Source organism: Arachis ipaensis, chromosome B1 (assembly GCF_059453495.1).
Source record: "Arachis ipaensis isolate K30076 ecotype BB chromosome B1, ASM5945349v1, whole genome shotgun sequence".
NCBI classification, from domain to species: domain Eukaryota; kingdom Viridiplantae; phylum Streptophyta; class Magnoliopsida; order Fabales; family Fabaceae; genus Arachis; species Arachis ipaensis.
Window position 1 is genome coordinate 96,193,991 of NC_142436.1, and position 18,447 is coordinate 96,212,437.

Here is an 18,447-nt window from a genome sequence, read left to right on the forward strand (position 1 = left end):
CACAAAACTGGGTGAACCTTTTCATATTGTGACTTAGCTTTGCTAAAGTCCCCAATTAGAGGTGTCCAAAGTTCTTAGGCACACTCTTTTTACTTTGGATCACGACTTTAACCACTCAGTCTCAAGCTTTTCACTTGTACTTTCATGCCACAAGCACATGGTTAGGGACAGCTTGATTTAGACGCTTAGGCCTGGATTTTATTTCCTTGGGCCCTCCTATCCATTAATGCTCAAAGCCTTGGATCCTTTTTACCCCTGCCTTTTGGTTTTAAAGGATATTGGCTTTTTCTGCTTGCTTTTTTTTTTTTGCAAGCTTTGTTATTCACTACTTTTTCTTGCTTCAAGAATCAATTTTATGATTTTTCAGATTATCAATAACATTTCTCTTTTTCATCATTCTTTCAAGAGCCAACAAATTTAACATTTATAAACTCCACTATAAAAAATATGCAATATTCAAGCATTCATCCAGAAAACAAAAAGTATTGCCACCACATCAATGTAATTAAACTAATTTCAAGATAAAAATTGAAATTCATGTACTTCTTGTTCTTTTGTAATTAGGAACATTTTTCATTTAAGAAAGGTGAAGGATTTATGGGACATTCATAACTTTAAGGCATAGACACTAGACACTAATGATCATGTAGTAAAGACACAAAACATAGTCAAACATAAAGCTCAAAACCGAAAACAGAAAAACAAATAGATAAAGGGATTAAAGAACGGGTCTACCTTAGTGAGGGTGGCGTCTTCTTCCTCTATGTCTCTTCCTTGCCTTTGTTGCTCCTCACTCATGGCTCTTTGATCTGCAGTCAAATGCTCTACCACTGAACTATGGACCCTTGAGATGAACCTCTTTATCTCCCATGACACGGGGGTGGAAGCAACTGCCTTCCTTTTCCTCTTTTTAGAGGTTTCTCCGGCCTTAGGCGCCATAAATAGTTATGAAAAAAAACAAAAAGCAACGCTTTTTTTCCACACCAAACTTAAAATGTTTGCTCGTCCTCGAACAAAAGAAGAAAGAAGGGAGTAGAAAGAGAAGTGGAGGAGATGGAGGTGTCTGAATGGGTGGGTTTGGGAGGCAAATGGTTTGAATTTGAATGGTAAGGTAGGTGGGGATCCTGGGGAAGAGAGAATGATTTGAGGTTGGTTGGGATCATGTGGGGTCTACAAATCCTGAGGGGTCAAGAACTTCTCATTCCTGCTCCATTTAGACGTGCAAAACGCCCTTAGAGTGCAATTCTGGCGTTAAACGCCAGGTTGCAGCTTATTTCTGGCGTTTAACGCCAACTTTTCTTTCCTTTCTGGCGTTTAACACCAACTTGGTGCTCTATTCTGGCGTTAAACGCCAGCTTGTTGCTTCTTTCTGGCATTTAAATGCCAGTAAGTCTGTCCTCCAGGGTGTGCTATTTTTTATGCTATTTTTAATTCTGCTTTAATTCTGCAGCTATTTTTATGACTCCACATGATCATCAACCTAAATAAAACATAAAATAACAATGGAAAATGAAATGAAAAAGTAATTAACATAGATAAATAAGATTGGGTTGCCTCCCAATAAGCGCTTCTTTACTGTCAATAGCTTGACATTACTGAGCCTTATAGTTTGCAATATCTGTAAACCACAGAGCTTCCTGAATAGCAAACAATTGCTCATCCAGAAAGGTTTCAGAGATCTCAGTAGGAGGGAGGGACGCTCCTGCTACTGGTTCTATCCGAGACAGGTGATTAGCTACTTGATTCTCTGTCCCTCTTCTGTCTCTTATTTCTATATCAAACTCTTGCAGAAGCAACACCCATCTTATGAGTCTGGGTTTTGAATCCTGCTTTGTGAGGAGATATTTTAGAGCAACATGGTCAGTCTAGACAATCACTTTTGATCCTACTAAGTAAGATCTAAACTTGTCAATGGCATAAACCACTGCAAGCAATTCCTTTTCTGTGGTTGTATAATTTTTCTGCGCATTATTTAAAACACGGCTAGCATAGTAAATGATGTGCAGAAGCTTGTTATGCCTCTGTCCCAATACTGCACCAATAGCATGGTCACTGGCATCACACATTAATTCAAATGATAATGTCCAGTCTGGTGCAGAAATGACAGGTGATGTGACCAACTTAGCCTTCAGAGTCTCAAAGGCCTACAAACATCCTGTGTCAAAGAAAACTGGTGTGTTAGCAGCTAGCAGATTACTCAGAGGTTTTGCAATTTTCGAAAATCCTTTATAAACCTCCTGTAGAATCCTGCATGACCTAGAAAGCTTCTGATTGCTTTAACATTGGCAGGTAGTGGTAATTTTTCAATTATCTCTACCTTAGCTTGATCCACCTCTATTCCCTTATTCAAAATTTTGTGCCCAAGGACAATTCCTTCAGTCACCATAAGGTGACATTTCTCCCTGTTTAAAACTAAGTTAGTCTCTTGGCACCTTTTTAGAACAAGTGCTAGATGGTCAAGACAGGAGCTGAATGAGTCCCCAAATACTGAGAATTCATCCATTAAGACTTCCAAATGGTATTCTTCTGTAGGCAAACACTCCAGATGGACATGTGAATGTTGTTTTCTCTTGGTCTTGAGGATCTACTGCAATTTGGTTGTAACCTGGATAGCTATCCAAAAAGCAGTAGTATTCATGCCCTGCTAGTCTCTCTAGCATCTGGTCTATGAATGGTAAAGGAAAATGATCCTTCCTGGTGGCTGTATTAAGCCTTATGTAGTCAATACACATACGCCACCCTGTAACTGTTCTTGTAGGAACCAGTTCATTCTTTTCGTTATGAACCACTGTCATTCCTCTTTTCTTGGGGACTGATGAGCGGATAATTTATACGCTTTTTGGCATTGTTTTTAGTATGTTTTTAGTATATTTTAGTTACTTTTTATTATGTTTTTATTAGTTTTTAAATAAAAATCACATTTCTGGACTTTACTATGAGTTTGTGTATTTTTCTGTGATTTCAGGTATTTTCTGGCTGAAATTGAGGGACCTGAGCAAAAATCTGATTTAAAGGCTGAAAAAGGACTGCAGATGCTGTTGGATTCTGACCTCCCTGCACTCGAAGTGGATAATATATAATAGTAGACATCCTGGGCTTTCCAGAAATATATAGTAGTCCATACTTTGCCCGAGATTTGATCGCCCAAACCGGCATTCCAAGTCAGCACAAAAATTCTGGCGTCAAAATGCCAGAACTGGCATAAAAGCTAGAGTTAAATGCCCAAACTGGCACAAAAGCTGGCGTTTAACTCCAAGAAAAGTCTCTACATGTGAAAGCTTCAATGCTCACCCCAAAAACATACCAAGTTGGCCCGAAAGAATCTTTCTGCATTAATTACTTATTTCTGTAAACCCTAGGCTACTAGTTCTCTATAAATAGGACCTTTTGCTATTGTATTTTCATCTTCGGATCATCTTGGTTCTTTTGGTTCCTTCCCTGGGGCCGAAGCCAATGATCACCATTATCACTTTTGTGTTTTCAATGGTGGAGTTTCTACACACCATAGATTAAGGTGTGGAGATCTGCTGTTCCTCATGAATTAATGCAAAGTACTATTGTTTTTCTATTCAATTCAAGCTTATTCTTATTCCAAGATATTCACTTGCACTTCAACCTGATGAATATGATGATCCGTGACACTCATCATCATTCTCACCTATGAACGCGTACTTGACAACCACCTCCGTTCTACCTCCGATTGAGTGTGTATCTCTTAGCCTCCTGGTTCATGATGCATGGTTGCCTCGCCTGACAATCGAGCCTTTCATTCCATGAGATCAGAGTTTCCGTGGTATAGGCGAGAATCAATTGGCAGCATTCTTGAGATCCAGAAAGTCTAAACCTTGGCTGTGGTATTCCGAGTAGGATCTGGGAAGGGATGACTGTGATGAGCTTCAAACTCGCGAGTGTTGGGTGTGTGATAGACGCAAAAGGATCAATGGATCCAATTCCAACATGATCGAGAACCAACAACAGATTAGCCATGCGGTGACAGTGCATTTGGACCATTTTCACTGAGAAGACGGGAGGTAGCCATTGACAACGGTGAAACCCAAAATAACCTTGCCATGGAAAGGAGTATGAATGATTGGAATAAGGCAATAGGAAAGCAGAAGTTTAGGAGGAACAAAGCATCTTCATACGCTTATCTGAAATTCTCATCAATGAATTACATAAGTATCTCTATCCTATTTTATGTTTTATTCATCTTTTACTTATCAATTCTCCATAACCATTTGAATCTGCCTGACTGAGATTTACAAGATGACGATAGCTTGCTTCAAGCCGACAATCTCCGTGGGATCGACCCTTACTCACGTAAGGTTTATTACTTGGACGACCCAGTGCACTTGCTGGTTAGTTGTGCAGAGTTGTGATAAAGAGTTGAGATTACAATTGTGCGTACCAAGTTGTTGGCACCATTGATGATCACAATTTCGTGCACCAAGTTTTTGGCGCCGTTGCCGGGATTGTTCGAGTTTGGACAACTGACGGTTCATCTTGTTGCTTAGATTAGGTAAGTTTATTTTATTGTTCAGAATTTTTAAGAACTAATTGTAGAATTTCAGATGATGCTTTTATCATCACAAAAGCTACTTGATTCCTATCAATTTGGCTGTTGTATGTAATGTCTGCTGAAGCTTGGCTAGCCATGTCTAATCTTTTAGACTGAAGCTTTAGACTAACATTGCATGATTCCTGGAATTCTTATTAAAAATTTTGAAATCCTTATTTTTCTTTTTCTGAATAATTTTCGAAAAAAATACAAAAAAATTTATAAAATTATAAAACCAAAAATATTTTGTGTTTCTTGTTTGAGTCTAGTGTCTATTTTTAAGTTTGGTGTCAATTGTATGTCTTTATTCTTCTTGCATTTTTCGAATATATGCATTATGTTCTTCATTAATGTTCAAGTTGTTCTTGATGATTTCCTTGCTCTGATCTTTAAATTCTCTTGTTTTGTGTGTTTAGTTGTTTCTCATATGCATTCTCAATTTGTTAGTGTTTCTAATATGAAAATTTTTAAGTTTGGTGTCTTGCATGCATTGTTTATTATTATTCTCTAAAAATTCTCTTAGTTCTTCATGATTTAGTTTCACTTTGTTATTATTCTCTAAAAATTCAAAAAAAAATTCAAAACTATGTCTTTTCAAGTCAATAATACAGAGAATTGAAGATTCAGAACATTCAGCAGAGGAATTAAACAGAAAAAGCTGGGCATTCAAAACGCCCAGTGAGGAAGGAAAACTGGCGTTTAAATACCAGCCAGGGTACCTGGCTGGGCGTTAAACGCCCAAAAAGGTAGTATTTTGGGCGTTAAACGCCAGAATGGATACCATTCTGGGCGTTTAACGCCAGGATGGCACAGGAGGGAAGATTTTATTTTCAATTCAAATATTTTTCAAATTTTCATAATTTTTCAAAATCAAATCTTTTTCAAATCATATCTTTTCAATCATATCTTTTCAAAATCAATTTCTTTCCATTTTCTATTTTTTTTACTATTTTCGAAAATCCTTGCTACAATTAATGATTTAATTCAAAATTTTCAAGTTGTTACTTGCCTATTAAGAAAGGATCAAATTTTAAATTCTAGAATCATATCTTTTAATTTCTTGTTAGTCAAGTAATCAACTTTAATTTTAAAACTTTCTTTTTTAATTTGATTCTCAATCATATCTTCTCAATCACATCTTTTTCAAAATAATTTTCAATCATATCTTTTTGCTTTCTAATTTCAAAATCTTTTTCAAAAATCACTTAACTACTTTCTCAATTCTAATTTTTAAAAATCATCAATCAATTTTTCAAATTTCTTTTGATTATTTCAAAATATTTTTAAATTTAATTTTGAAAATTCTTCCCCTCTTCTCACATCCTTCTATTTAAGGACTAACACTCCTCCACTATCAGCAATTCAGACTCTCTCTTGATAAGTTCGAATTCTCTCCTCTCTACCTCCTTCTTCCATTCATCTTTTCCTCTAACACCTCAAGAAATCTCTATACTGTGACATAGAGGATTCCATAATTTCTTATTCTCTTCTCTTTCATATGAGCAGGAGCAAGGACAAAGGCATTCTTGTTGAAGCTGATCCTGAACCTGAAAGGACCTTGAAGAGAAAGCTAAGAGAAGCTAAAGCACAACTCTCTGAAGAGGACCTGACAGAAATTTTCAAACAAGAAGAAGCCATGCAGCCGAAAACAACAATAATGCCAACAATGCAAGGAAGGTGCTTGGTGACTTTACTGCACCTACTCTCGACTTCTATGGGAGAAGCATCTCAATTCCTGCCATTGGAGCAAACAACTTTGAGTTTAAGCCTCAATTAGTTTCTCTAATGCAACAGAATTGCAAGTTTCATGGACTTCCATTGGAAGATCCTCTTCAGTTCTTAGCTGAATTCTTGCAAATCTGTGACACTATCAAGACCAATGGGGTTGACCCCGAGGTTTGCAGGCTTATGCTTTTTCCCTTTGCTGTAAGAGACAAAGCTAGAATATGGTTGGATTCACAACCTAAGGAAAGCTTGAACTCTTGGGAAAAGCTGGTCAATGCTTTTCTGGCCAAATTCTTTCCACCTCAAAAATTGAGTAAGCTAAGAGTGGAGGTCCAGACCTTCAGACAGAAGGAAGGTAAATCCCTCTATGAAGCTTGGGAAAGATACAAGCAATTGATCAGAAGGTGTCCGTCTGACATGCTTTCTGAATGGAGCATCATAGGTATCTTCTATGATGGTCTGTCTGAACTGTCCAAGATGTCATTGGACAGCTCTGCTGGAGGATCTCTTCATCTGAAGAAGACGCCTGCAGAAGCTCAGGAACTCATTGAGATGGTTGCAAATAACCAATTCATGTACACGTTTGAAAGGAACCCTGTGAATAATGGGACAAATCAGAAGAAAGGAGTCCTTGAGATTGATACTCTGAATGCCATATTGGCTCAGAACAAAATATTGACTCAGCAAGTCAATATGATTTCTCAGAGTCTGTCTGGAATACAAGCAGCAACAGGCAGTACCAAAGAAGCTTCATCTGAAGAAGAAGCTTATGATCCTGAGAACCCAGCAATGGAAGAAGTGAATTATATGGGAGAACTCTATGGAAACACCTATAATCCTTCATGGAGAAATCATCCAAATCTCTCATAGAAGGACCAACAGAGGCCTCAACAAAGCTTCAACAACAGTAATGGTGGAAGAAATAGGTTTAGCAATAGCAAGCCTTTTCCAACATCTTCTCAGCAACAGACAGAGAATTCTAAGCAGAGCCACTCTGACCTAGCAACCATAGTCTCTGATTTAATTAAGATCACTCAAAGTTTCATGACTGAAACAAGGTCCTCCATTAGAAATTTGGAGGCACAAGTGGGTCAGCTGGGTAAGAAAGTTACTGAACTCCCTCCTAGTACTCTCCCAAGCAATACAGAAGAGAACCCAAAGAGAGAATGTAAGGCCATAAACACGTCCCACATGGCCGAATGCATAGGGGAAGGAAAAGCAGTTAGTTCCACTGAGGAAGACCTCAATGGACGTCCACTGACCTCAAAGGAGTTTCCTAATGTGGAACCATGGGAATCTGAGGCTCACACTGAGACCATAGAGATTCCATTAAATTTACTTTTGCCATTCATGATCTCTGATGAGTATTCTTCCTCTGAAGAGGATGAAGATGTTACTGAAGATCAAGTTACTAAGTACCTTGGAGCAATCATGAAGTTGAATGCCCAGTTAATTGGTAATGAGACTTGCGAGGATGAACCCCCCTTGCTCACCAAAGAACTGGATGACTTGACTAGACAAAGATTACCTCAAAAGAGACAGGATCCTGGAATGTTCTCAATACCTTGTACCATAGGCACCATGACCTTTGAGAAGGCTCTGTGTGACCTAGGGTCAAGCATAAACCTCATGCCTCTCTCTGTAATGGAGAAGCTAGGGATCCTTGAGGTACAAGCTGTAAGAATCTCACTAGAGATGGCAGACAATTCAAGGAAATAGGCTTATGGACTTGTAGAGGATGTCTTGGTAAAAGTTGAAGGCCACTACATCCCTGCTGATTTCATAATCCTAGACACTGGGAAGTGTATGGATGAATACATCATCCTTGGCAGACCCTTCCTAGCCACAGCAAAAGCTGTGATTGATGTTGACAGAGGAGAATTGGTCCTTCAAGTGAATGAGGACTTCCTTGTGTTTAAAACTCAAGGATCTCCCTCTGTAACTATGGAGAGGAAGCATGAAAAGCTTCTCTCAATGCAGAGTCAAATAGAGCCCCCACATTCAAACTCTATGTTTGGTGTTGGGAGGTCATGATCATGCTCTGAGTATTTGTGAGGCTCCATAAGAGCCCACTGTCAAGCTATTGATATTAAAGAAGCGCTTGTTGGGAGGCAACCCAATTTTATTTAACCATACCTATTTATTTTCTATTGTTATTTTATGTTTTCTGTAGGTTGATAATCATGTGAAGTCACAAAAACAATTCAAAAAGCAAAAATAGAATAAAAAATAGTATTAAAAATAGCACATCCTGGAGGAGAAGCTTGCTGGCGTTTAAACGCCAGTAAGTGTAGCAGAATGGGCGTTAAACGCCCAGTCTGGCACCATTCTGGGTGTTTAACGCCAGAAATGGGGACCAGACTGGCGTTTAACGCCAGAAAAGGGCACAGAGCTGGCGTTAAACGCCAGAAATGGGCAGCAACCTGGTGTTTAACGCCAGGATTGGCAAGCAAGGGGCGTTTATACGCCAACATGGTGCAGGGATGAGAAATCCTCGACACCTCAGGATCTGTGGCCCCACAGGATCCCCACCTACCTCATCTCTCACTCTCTTCTTCACACTTTCCCATTACACCCTTCCCCAAACACCCTTCACCAATCACCTCAGTACCTCTTCCCCAAATACCCCTCACATATCAAATTCTACCCTCTTCTCCATAATCTCTTCACCAATCCACATCTATCCATCATAAAACCCCACCTACCTCACCATTCAAATGTAAACCACTTTCCCTCCCAAACCCACCCATACATGGCCGAACCCTACCCCTCTCACCACTCCTATATAAACCCATCTTCACTCCTTTATTTTTACACATCATACACACTACTTCTCCCCCTTGGCCGAACCACAAATCTCCCTCCATCTCCTACCTTTTCTTCTTCTTCTTCTACTCCTTTCTTTTGTTTTTTGCTCGAGGACGAGCAAACCTTCTAAGTTTGGTGTGGTAAAAGCGTTGCTTTTTGTTTTTCCATAACCATTTATGGCACCAAAGGCGGAGAAACCTCTAGAAAGAGAAAAGGGAAGGCAAAAGCTTCCGCCTCCGAGTCATAGGAGATAGAGAGATTCATCTCAAGGGTGCATCAAGACCACTTCTATGAAGTTGTGGCCAAGAAGAAAGTTATCCCCGAGGTCCCTTTCAAGCTCAAAAGGAGTGAATATCCGGAGATCCGACATGAGATTCGAAGAAGAGGTTGGGAAGTTCTCACCAACCCCATTCAACAAGTCGAAATCTTAATGGTTCAAGAGTTCTATGCAAACGCATGGATCACTAAGAACCATGATCAAAGTATGAACCCGAATCCAAAGAATTGGCTTACAATGGTTCGGGGGAAATGCTTAGATTTTAGTTCGAAAAATGTAAGGTTGGCATTCCACTTGCCCATGATGGAAGGAGATGCACGCCTCTACACTAGAAGGGTCAACATTGATCAAAGGTTGGACCAAGTCCTCATAGACATTTGAAGAGGGAGCTCAGTGGAAGAGAGATTCAAGAGGGAAGCCGGTTCAACTAAGAAGGCATGACCTCAAGCCTGTGGCTAGGGGATGGTTGGAGTTCATCCAACGCTCAATCATTCCCACTAGCAACCGGTCTGAAGTTACTATAGACCGGGGTATCATGATCTATAGCATCATGATTGGAGAGGAAGTATAAGTTAATGAGGTTATATCCCTAGAACTCTACAAGGTGGCGGACAAGTCCTCTACTTTGGCAAGGTTAGCCTTTCCTCATCTCATTTGTCACCTCTGTAATTCAGCTGGAATTGACATAGAGGGAGATATCCTCATTGATGAGGACAAGCCCATCACTAAGAAAAGGATGGAGCAAACAAGAGATCCCACTCATGGACAAGAGCATGAGGAAATTCCTCATCATGAAATTCCTGAGATACCTCAAGGGATGCATTTTCCTCCACAAAATTATTGGGAGCAAATCAACACCTCCCTAGGAGAATTAAGTTCCAACATGGGACAACTAAGGGTGGAGCACCAAGAGCATTCTATCCTTCTCCATGAAATTAGAGAAGACCAAAGAGTCATGAGAGAGGAGCAACAAAGGCAAGGAAGAGACATTGTGGAGCTCAAGCACTCCATAAGATCTTCAAGAGGAAGAACAAGCCGCCATCACTAAGGTGGACCCGTTCTTTAATCTCCTTGTTCTTATTTTTCTGTTTTTCGAAATTTGTGCTTTATGTTATATCTGTGTTTGTGTCTTTATTACGTGATCACTAGTGTCTTAGTGTCTATGCCTTAAAGTTATGAATGTCCTATCAATCTATCACCTTTCTTAGATGAAAAATTTTTTTAATTGAAAAAGAAAAAGAAGTACATAAATTTCGAATTTTAAAATAGTTTAATCATTTTGATGTGGTGGCAATACTTTTTGTTTACTGACCTCCCTGCACTCGAAGTGGATTTTCTGGAGCTACAGAAGCCCAATTGGCGCGCTCTCAATTGCGTTGGAAAGTGGACATCCTGGGCTTTCCAGCAATATATAATAGTCTATACTTTGCCTGAGATTTGATGGCCTAAACCGGCATTCCATGTCAGCACAAAAATTCTGGCGTCAAAACGCCAGAACTGGCATAATAGCTGGAGTTAAACGCCCAAACTGGCACAAAAGCTGGCGTTTAAATCCAAGAAAAGTCTCTACATATGAAAGCTTCAATGCTCACCCCAAGCACACACCAAGTGGGCCCAGAAGAATATTTCTGCATTAATCACTTATTTCTGTAAACCCTAGGCTACTAGTTCTCTATAAATAGGAACTTTTGCTATTGTATTTTCATCTTCGGATCATCTTGGTTCTTTTGGTTCCCTCCCTGGGGCCGAAGCCAATGATCACCATTATCACTTTTTTATTTTCGATGGTGGAGTTTCTACACACCATAGATTAAGGTGTGGAGCTCTGCTGTTCATCATGAATTAATGCAAAGTACTATTGTTTTTCTATTCAATTCAAGCTTATTCTTATTCCAAGATATTCACTTTCACTTCAACCTGATGAATATGATGATCCATGACACTCATCATCATTCTCACCTATGAACGCGTGCCTGACAACCACCTTCGTTCTACCTCCGATTGAGTGTGTATCTCTTAGCCTCCTGGTTCATGATGCATGGTTGCCTCGCTTGACAACCGAGCCTTCCATTCCATGAGATCAGAGTCTTCGTGGTATAGGCGAGAATCAATTGGCAGCATTCTTGAGATCCTGAAAGTCTAAACCTTGTCTGTGGTATTTTGAGTAGGATCTGGGAAGTGATGACTGTGACTAGCTTCAAACTCGTGAGTGTTGGGCGTGTGACAGACGCAAAAGGATCAATGGATCCTATTCCAACATGATCGAGAACCAACAGCTGATTAGCCGTGCAGTGACAGCGCATTTGGACCATTTTTACTGAGAGGACGGGAGGTAGCCATTGACAATGGTGAAACCCAACATAAGCTTGCCATGGAAAGGAGTATGAATGATTGGAAGAAGGCAATAGGAAAGCAGAAGTTTAGGAGGAACAAAGCATATTCATACGCTTATCTGAAATTCTCACCAATGAATTACATAAGTATCTCTATCCTATTTTATGTTTTATTCATCTTTTAATTATCAATTCTCCATAACCATTTGAATCTGCTTGACTGAGATTTACAGGATGACCATAGCTTGCTTCAAGCCGACAATCTCCGTGGGATCGACCCTTACTCACGTAAGGTTTATTACTTGGATGACCCAGTGCACTTGCTGGTTAGTTGTGCAGAGTTGTGATAAAGAGTTGAGATTACAATTGTGTGTACCAAGTTGTTCGCGCCATTGTTGATCACAATTTCGTGCACCAGGTACAACATGGACAGGGCTCACCCAGGAGCTATCAGAAATAGGATAAATAATCCCAGCCTCTAGTGGCTTAGTGACCTCTTTCTGCACCACCTCCTTCATGGCAGGATTTAGCCGCCTCTGTGGTTGAACCAAATGGGTTAGCATCATCCTCCAATAGGATTTTGTGCATGCATCTGGCTGGACTAATGCCCTTAAGATCACTTATGGACCACCCAAGAGCTGTCTTGTGTGTCCTTAGCACCTGAATTAGTGCGTTCTCTTCCTGTGGCTCTAAAGCAGAGCTTATGATCACGGGAAAAGTGTCATTTTCTGCCAGAAATGCATATTTCAGGGATGGTGGTAGTGGTTTGAGCTCAGGTTTAAGAGGCTTCTCCTCTTTCTGAGGAGTCTTCAGAACTATTTTCTCTGGTTCCTCCATATCAGGCTGAACATCTTTAAAAATGTCCTCTAGCTCTGATTCGAGACTCTCAGTCATATTGACCTCTTCCACCAGGGAGTCAATAATATCAACACTCAGGCAGTCTTTTGATGTGTCTAGATGCTGCATAGCTTTGACAACATTCAACTTAAACTCATCCTCATTAACTCTCAGGGTTATCTCCCCTTTTTGGATGTCAATGAGGATTCATCCAATTGCTATAAAAGGTCTTCCTAGAATGAGAGTTACACTCTTGTGCTCCTCCATTTCCAGCACTACAAAGTTAGTGGGAAAGGCAAATGGCCCAACCTTGACAATCATGTCCTCAATTATGCCTGATGGATATTTAATGGAGCCATCAGCAAGTTGAAGACATATCCAGGTTGGTTTGACCTCTTAAGTCAAGCCAAGCTTTCTGATAGTGGATGCAGGGATTAGATTGATACTTGCCCCAAGGTCGCATAGAGCTGTCTTGGTACAAGTACCCTCTAATGTGCATGGTATCATAAAGCTTCCGGGATCCTTAAGCTTTTCTGGTAAGCTTGTTAGAATGACTGCACTGCATTCTTCACTGAGAAAAACTTTTTCAGTTTCTCTCCAATCCTTCTTATGACTTAAGATCTCTTTCATGAACTTAGCATAAGAGGGTATTTGCTCAAGGGCCTCTGCAAATGGAATCTTTATTTCAAGACTCCTGAGATAGTCTGAAAAGCGAGCAAATTGTTTATCCTGTTCCGCTTGGCGGAGTTTCTGAGGATAAGGCATCTTGACTTTATATTCTTAAACTTTAGTTGCTGCAGGTTTATTTCCTACAGAGGCAGGTTGAGAGGCCTTCTTGAGGGAGTTATTATCAGCACTTGCAGGTGTCCGATCCCTCATTGGCATTTGAACGCCAGGATAGGGAGATGGATGGGCGTTTAACGCCAGATTCCTACCCTTTTCTGGCGTTTGAACGCCAGAACTGGACATGGATTGGGCGTTTAATGCTAGTTTTTCACCCTTTTCTGGCGTTTGAACGCCAGAATCATTTCTCTCTGGGCTCTTACTGTCCTCAGAGGGATTTTGGGTAGTGGTCTGCTCATCCTCTATTAGTTGTTTCTTTCTTGGCTTTCTGCTGCCTTGAGTTGAAACATTTAATGTCTTCCCACTCCTTAATTGAATAGCTTGGCATTCTTCTGTTATCTGTTTAGATAGCTGCTGTCCTGTCTAATCCAATTGTGCTTCCACATTTTGATTAGCAATTTTAGTGTCTTGGAGCATCTCCTTAAATTTTGCGAATTGTTTTGTTATAATAAGGAACTGCTGATTGAGTTCAGCAAGTTGTTCTTGAGGACTAAGTTCAGTGGATACTGCTTTAGCCTCTTCTTTCAGGGAGGACTCACTGCTTAAGTACAGATGCTGATTTCTAGCAACTGTATCAATTTGCTCTTGAGCCTCTTCAATTGTCTTTCTCATGTGTATAGATCCACCAGCTGAGTGATCTAGAGATATTTGAGCTTTTTCTGTAAGCCTATAGTAAAAGATGTCTAATCATACCCACTCTGAAAATATTTCAGAGGGGCATTTCCTTAGCATCCCTCTGTACCTCTCCCAGGCATTGTAAAGAGATTCAATATCCTCTAGTTTAAAGCCTTGGATGTCTAGCCTTAGCTGTGTCATCCGTTTTGGAGGGTAATATTGATTCAGGAATTTGTCTGATAACGGTTTCCATGTTCTTATGCTTGCTGTGGGTTTGTTATTTAACCACCTCTTAGCTTGATCTTTTACAGCAAATGGGAACAGTAATAATCTGTAAACATCCTAATCCACTTCTTTATTATGTACTGTATCAGCAATTTGTAAAAATTGTGCTAGAAACTCAGTAGGTTCTTCCTGTGGATGACCGGAATACTGGCAATTTAGCTGCACCATGATAATGAGCTGAGAATTTAGCTCAAAACTGCTTGCTCTGATGGGGGGTATACAGATACTACTCCCATATGCAGCTGTAATGGGGTTAGCATATGACCTCAGAGTCCTTCTGGACTGTTCATTTCCACTTAGATCCATTATGGAAAAGAGGGAATTGATGTGAATTGTAAATAAAATATATTTGGATTTTTATTTTATTTAATTAAAAACAAACCGAATAAATAAAAAAAATATAAGAAGATTTGAAAAACTTTGGATATGATTTTTGAAAAAGATTTTGAATTTTGAACTTTTAAAACTAATATAAGATAAAATAAAAATTTTTAAAATAAAAATCTGAATTTAAAAAAGTAATATTCGAAAATTCAATTTAAAATAAAGAGAAAAGATATTTTTGAATTTAATGAGGAAAGAGAAAAACAATAAAATGACACTAAACTTAAAACTTTTAGATTAAAATAGAGAAAACAAACAATAAAACTTTGAATGTCAAGATGAACACCAAGAACAAATTTAAAAAATTTTTAATAAAATAGAAGCACAAAGGACACCAAACTTAAAAATTTTTATATTTTAGACACTAATAATCAGAAAATTGAAAGAAAAATAATATCATGCAATTGACACCAAAATTAAAATATGAAACTAAACTCAAACAGAAGACTAAATTATGAAGTTATTGGTTTTAAAGAAAATTTTCGAAAATAAATAGAATACTCTAAACCAAAAAGATAAATTTTTCCTAATCTAAGCAACAAAATAAACCGTCAGTTGTTCAAACTCGAACAATCCCCGACAACGGCGCCAAAAACTTGGAGCACGAAATTGTAAATCACACTTTTCACAACTCGTACCACTAACTAGCAAGTGCACTGGGTCGTCCAAGTAATACCTTACGTGAGTAAGGGTCGATCCCACGGAGATTGTCGACTTGAAGCAAGCTATGGTTATTTTGTAACTCTTAGTCAAGATATTAGTAATAAAAATGGTTGGGTTTATGAAGAATAAATAACATAAAGTAAATAATACTTGTTATATAGTAATAGAGAACAGGTTGAGGTTTTGGAGGTACTCTGTCTTCTGAATCTTTGCTTTCCTACTGTCTTCTTCTTCACGCACGCAAGGCTCGTTCCATGGCAAGCTGTATGTTGGTGGATCACCGTTGTCAATAGCTACCATCCGTCCTCTTATTGAAAATGGTCCAAATGCGCTGTCACTGCACGGCTAATCATCTGTCAGTTCTCACTCATGTTGGAATAGGATCCATTGATCCTTTTGCATCTGTCACTATGCCCAACACTCGCGATTTTGAAGCTCGTCACAGTCATCCTATCCCAGATCCTACTCGGAATACCACAAACAAGGTTTAGACTTTCCGGATCTCAAGAATGTTGCCAATTGATTCTAGCTTATACCACAAAGACTCTGATCTCACAGATTTGAATGCTCTATTGTCAGGAGATGCAATCAAACGCGTGAACCAGGAATCAAAGAGATACACACTTAATCTAAAGTAGAACGAATGTGGTTGTCAGGCACGTGTTCATAGGTTGAGAATGGTGATGAGTGTCACGGATCATCACATTCATCATGTTGAAGTGCGAGTGGATATCTTAGAATAGAAACAAGCGTGATTGAATGGAAAACAGTAGTAATTGCATTAATCCATCGAGACGCAGCAGAGCTCCTCACTCGCAACCATAGGGTTTAGAGACTCATGCCGTAGAAAATACAAGTTCTGATGTAAAATGTCATGAGGTACATAGTAAGTCTCTAAAAGTAGTTTTTATACTAAACTAGTGACCTACGTTTACAGAAAATGAGTAAACTAAGATAGAAAGTGCAGAAATCCACTTCCAGGGCCCACTTGGTGTGTGTTTGGGCTGAGCATTGAAGCTTTCACGTGCATAGGCTTCTCCTGGCGTTTAACTCCAGCTTTTATGCCAGTTTGGGCGTTTAACTCCAATTTTTATCCCAGTTCTGGTGTTTAACGCCAGAATAGGGTAGAAACTTGGCGTTAAACGCCAGTTTTTGTAATCTCAGCTTGAGCAAAGTATAGACTATTAAATATTGCTGGAAAGCCCAGGATGTCTAATTTCCAACACAATTGAGAGCGCGCCAATTGGGCTTTTGTAGCTTTAGAAAATCCATTTCGAGTGTAGGAAGGTCAGAATCCAACAGCATTTGCAGTCCTTTTTCAGCCTCTGAATCAGATTTTTGCTCAGGTCCTTCAATTTCAGCCAAAAAATACCTGAAATTATAGAAAAATACACAAACTCATAGTAATGTCCATAAATGTGAATTTTGCATAAATACTAATAAAAATATCATAAAAAGCGAATAAAATATACTAAAAACTACCTAAAAACAATGCCAAAAAGTGTATAAATTATCCGCTCATCATTTAGCATAAAGTGGCATTTGTTCTAGTGCTTCTGCAAAGGTAATGTTGATTTGAAGTTTCTTGAAAATCTCCAAAAATTTGGAGAATTTGCTGTCCTTTGCATTCTTCATGAGGCGTTGAGGATAAGGAGCCTTTGGGACATATGGCCTTAGAGCTTATTTCTCTTTTGATGGGTTGGGAACAGGTGTTTGTGCTTCTTCTTTGGCGTTTGAACTTCCCTCTTCCTTCTCCTTTTGAGTCTCCCTTGGAGTCTCTTTCAATTCCTTTCCGCTTCTGAGAGTAATAGCTTTGCATTCCTCTCTTGAAGTTGTCCTGGTGGCATTACTTGAACTGTGGCCAGGAGCTTGCTTGGACAAGTATCCAATTTGTGCTTCAAGCTTTTGAGTGGTAGCATCTTAATTCTGCCGATTGGATATTACCTCCTCCTTAAATTTTTTTATGTCGTCAAACTGTTTGCAAAGATTTGCAAGCATAGCTTCCATTCTGGCCATTCTGTCATCATCATGTGGTGATGGTTGGTTGGAATTTCGGTGTTAAGAGTGGGTGTTTTGGCTTTGGTATGGTCTTTGGTTAGAGTTTTGGTGAGTGGAGTTGTTGTACTGGGTTGGATTGTGTGGTCTGTGATCTTGGCCTTGATTTTGTTGGTTTTCCCACCCAAAATTTGGGTGGTTCCTCCAACCAGAGTTATAAGTTTTAGAGTATGGATCATTAGCTGGCCTGGATGAGTTTCCAAGGTAATTAGCTTCTTCCTAGTTAGCTCCTTCTTCTGTCTCCAACTCTTTTTAGGGTGATGGTTGAGTGTGAATAGCTGTAGCCTGAGTCTTTTCCATTTGCTTGGTCAATTCAGCTAGTTGCTTGGTGATCATCTTGTTCTGGGCCAAGATTGCATCCATATGGTTTAGCTCCAAGACTCCCCTGTTGTTACTCCTATCTGATACATAAAAGTACTCATTGTCAGCCACTGTCTCTATAACATCAATGGCTTCTTCAATGGTCTTCTTCCTATTTAGGGAGCCTCCAGATGAGTGGTCTACAACCTTCCTTGATTCATGACTAAGCCCTTCATAGAAGATATGGATTTGCACCCACTCATTAAACATGTCAGGGGGCATTTCCTTGTCAAATCTTTGAATCTCTCCCAGGCTTCATATAGAGTCTCACCATCCTGTTGTCTGAAAGTTTGCACTTCAGTTCTTAGCCTGTTTACTCTTTGTGAAGGGTAGAACCTTGTCAAGAATCTGCTCATTACATCTTCCCAGGTGGTCAAGCTTTCCTTCAGAAATGACTCCATCCATTTTGATGCTTTGTCTCTCAAAGAGAATGGAAACAGTAGCAATCTATAGGTATCATGATGAACACCATTAGATTTAACTGTGTCACATATCCTTTGGAATTTGGTGAGATACTCATTAGGATCCTCTTGTGCACTTCCTCCAAAAGAACAGTTGTTCTGGACAAGAGTTATGAGCTGAGGCTTTAATTCAAAATTGTTAGCATGGATAGTTGGCCTCTGAATGCTGCTACCACAATTTCCAGGATTTGGATTGATGTATGATCCCAAAACTCTCCTCTGTTATCCAGCAGGGTTCCCTCC

The 18,447-nt window shown here is 39.4% G+C and overlaps 1 non-coding gene across 1 annotated transcript; it reads left to right on the forward strand.

The window, feature by feature from the left end:
• The first annotated feature begins 17,947 nt into the window (after positions 1 to 17,947).
• Positions 17,948 to 18,054, forward strand: LOC148577558 (small nucleolar RNA R71). Its single transcript, XR_015903275.1, has one exon. It is a non-coding gene; the product is annotated as a small nucleolar RNA R71 (small nucleolar RNA).
• Positions 18,055 to 18,447: the final 393 nt, after the last annotated feature.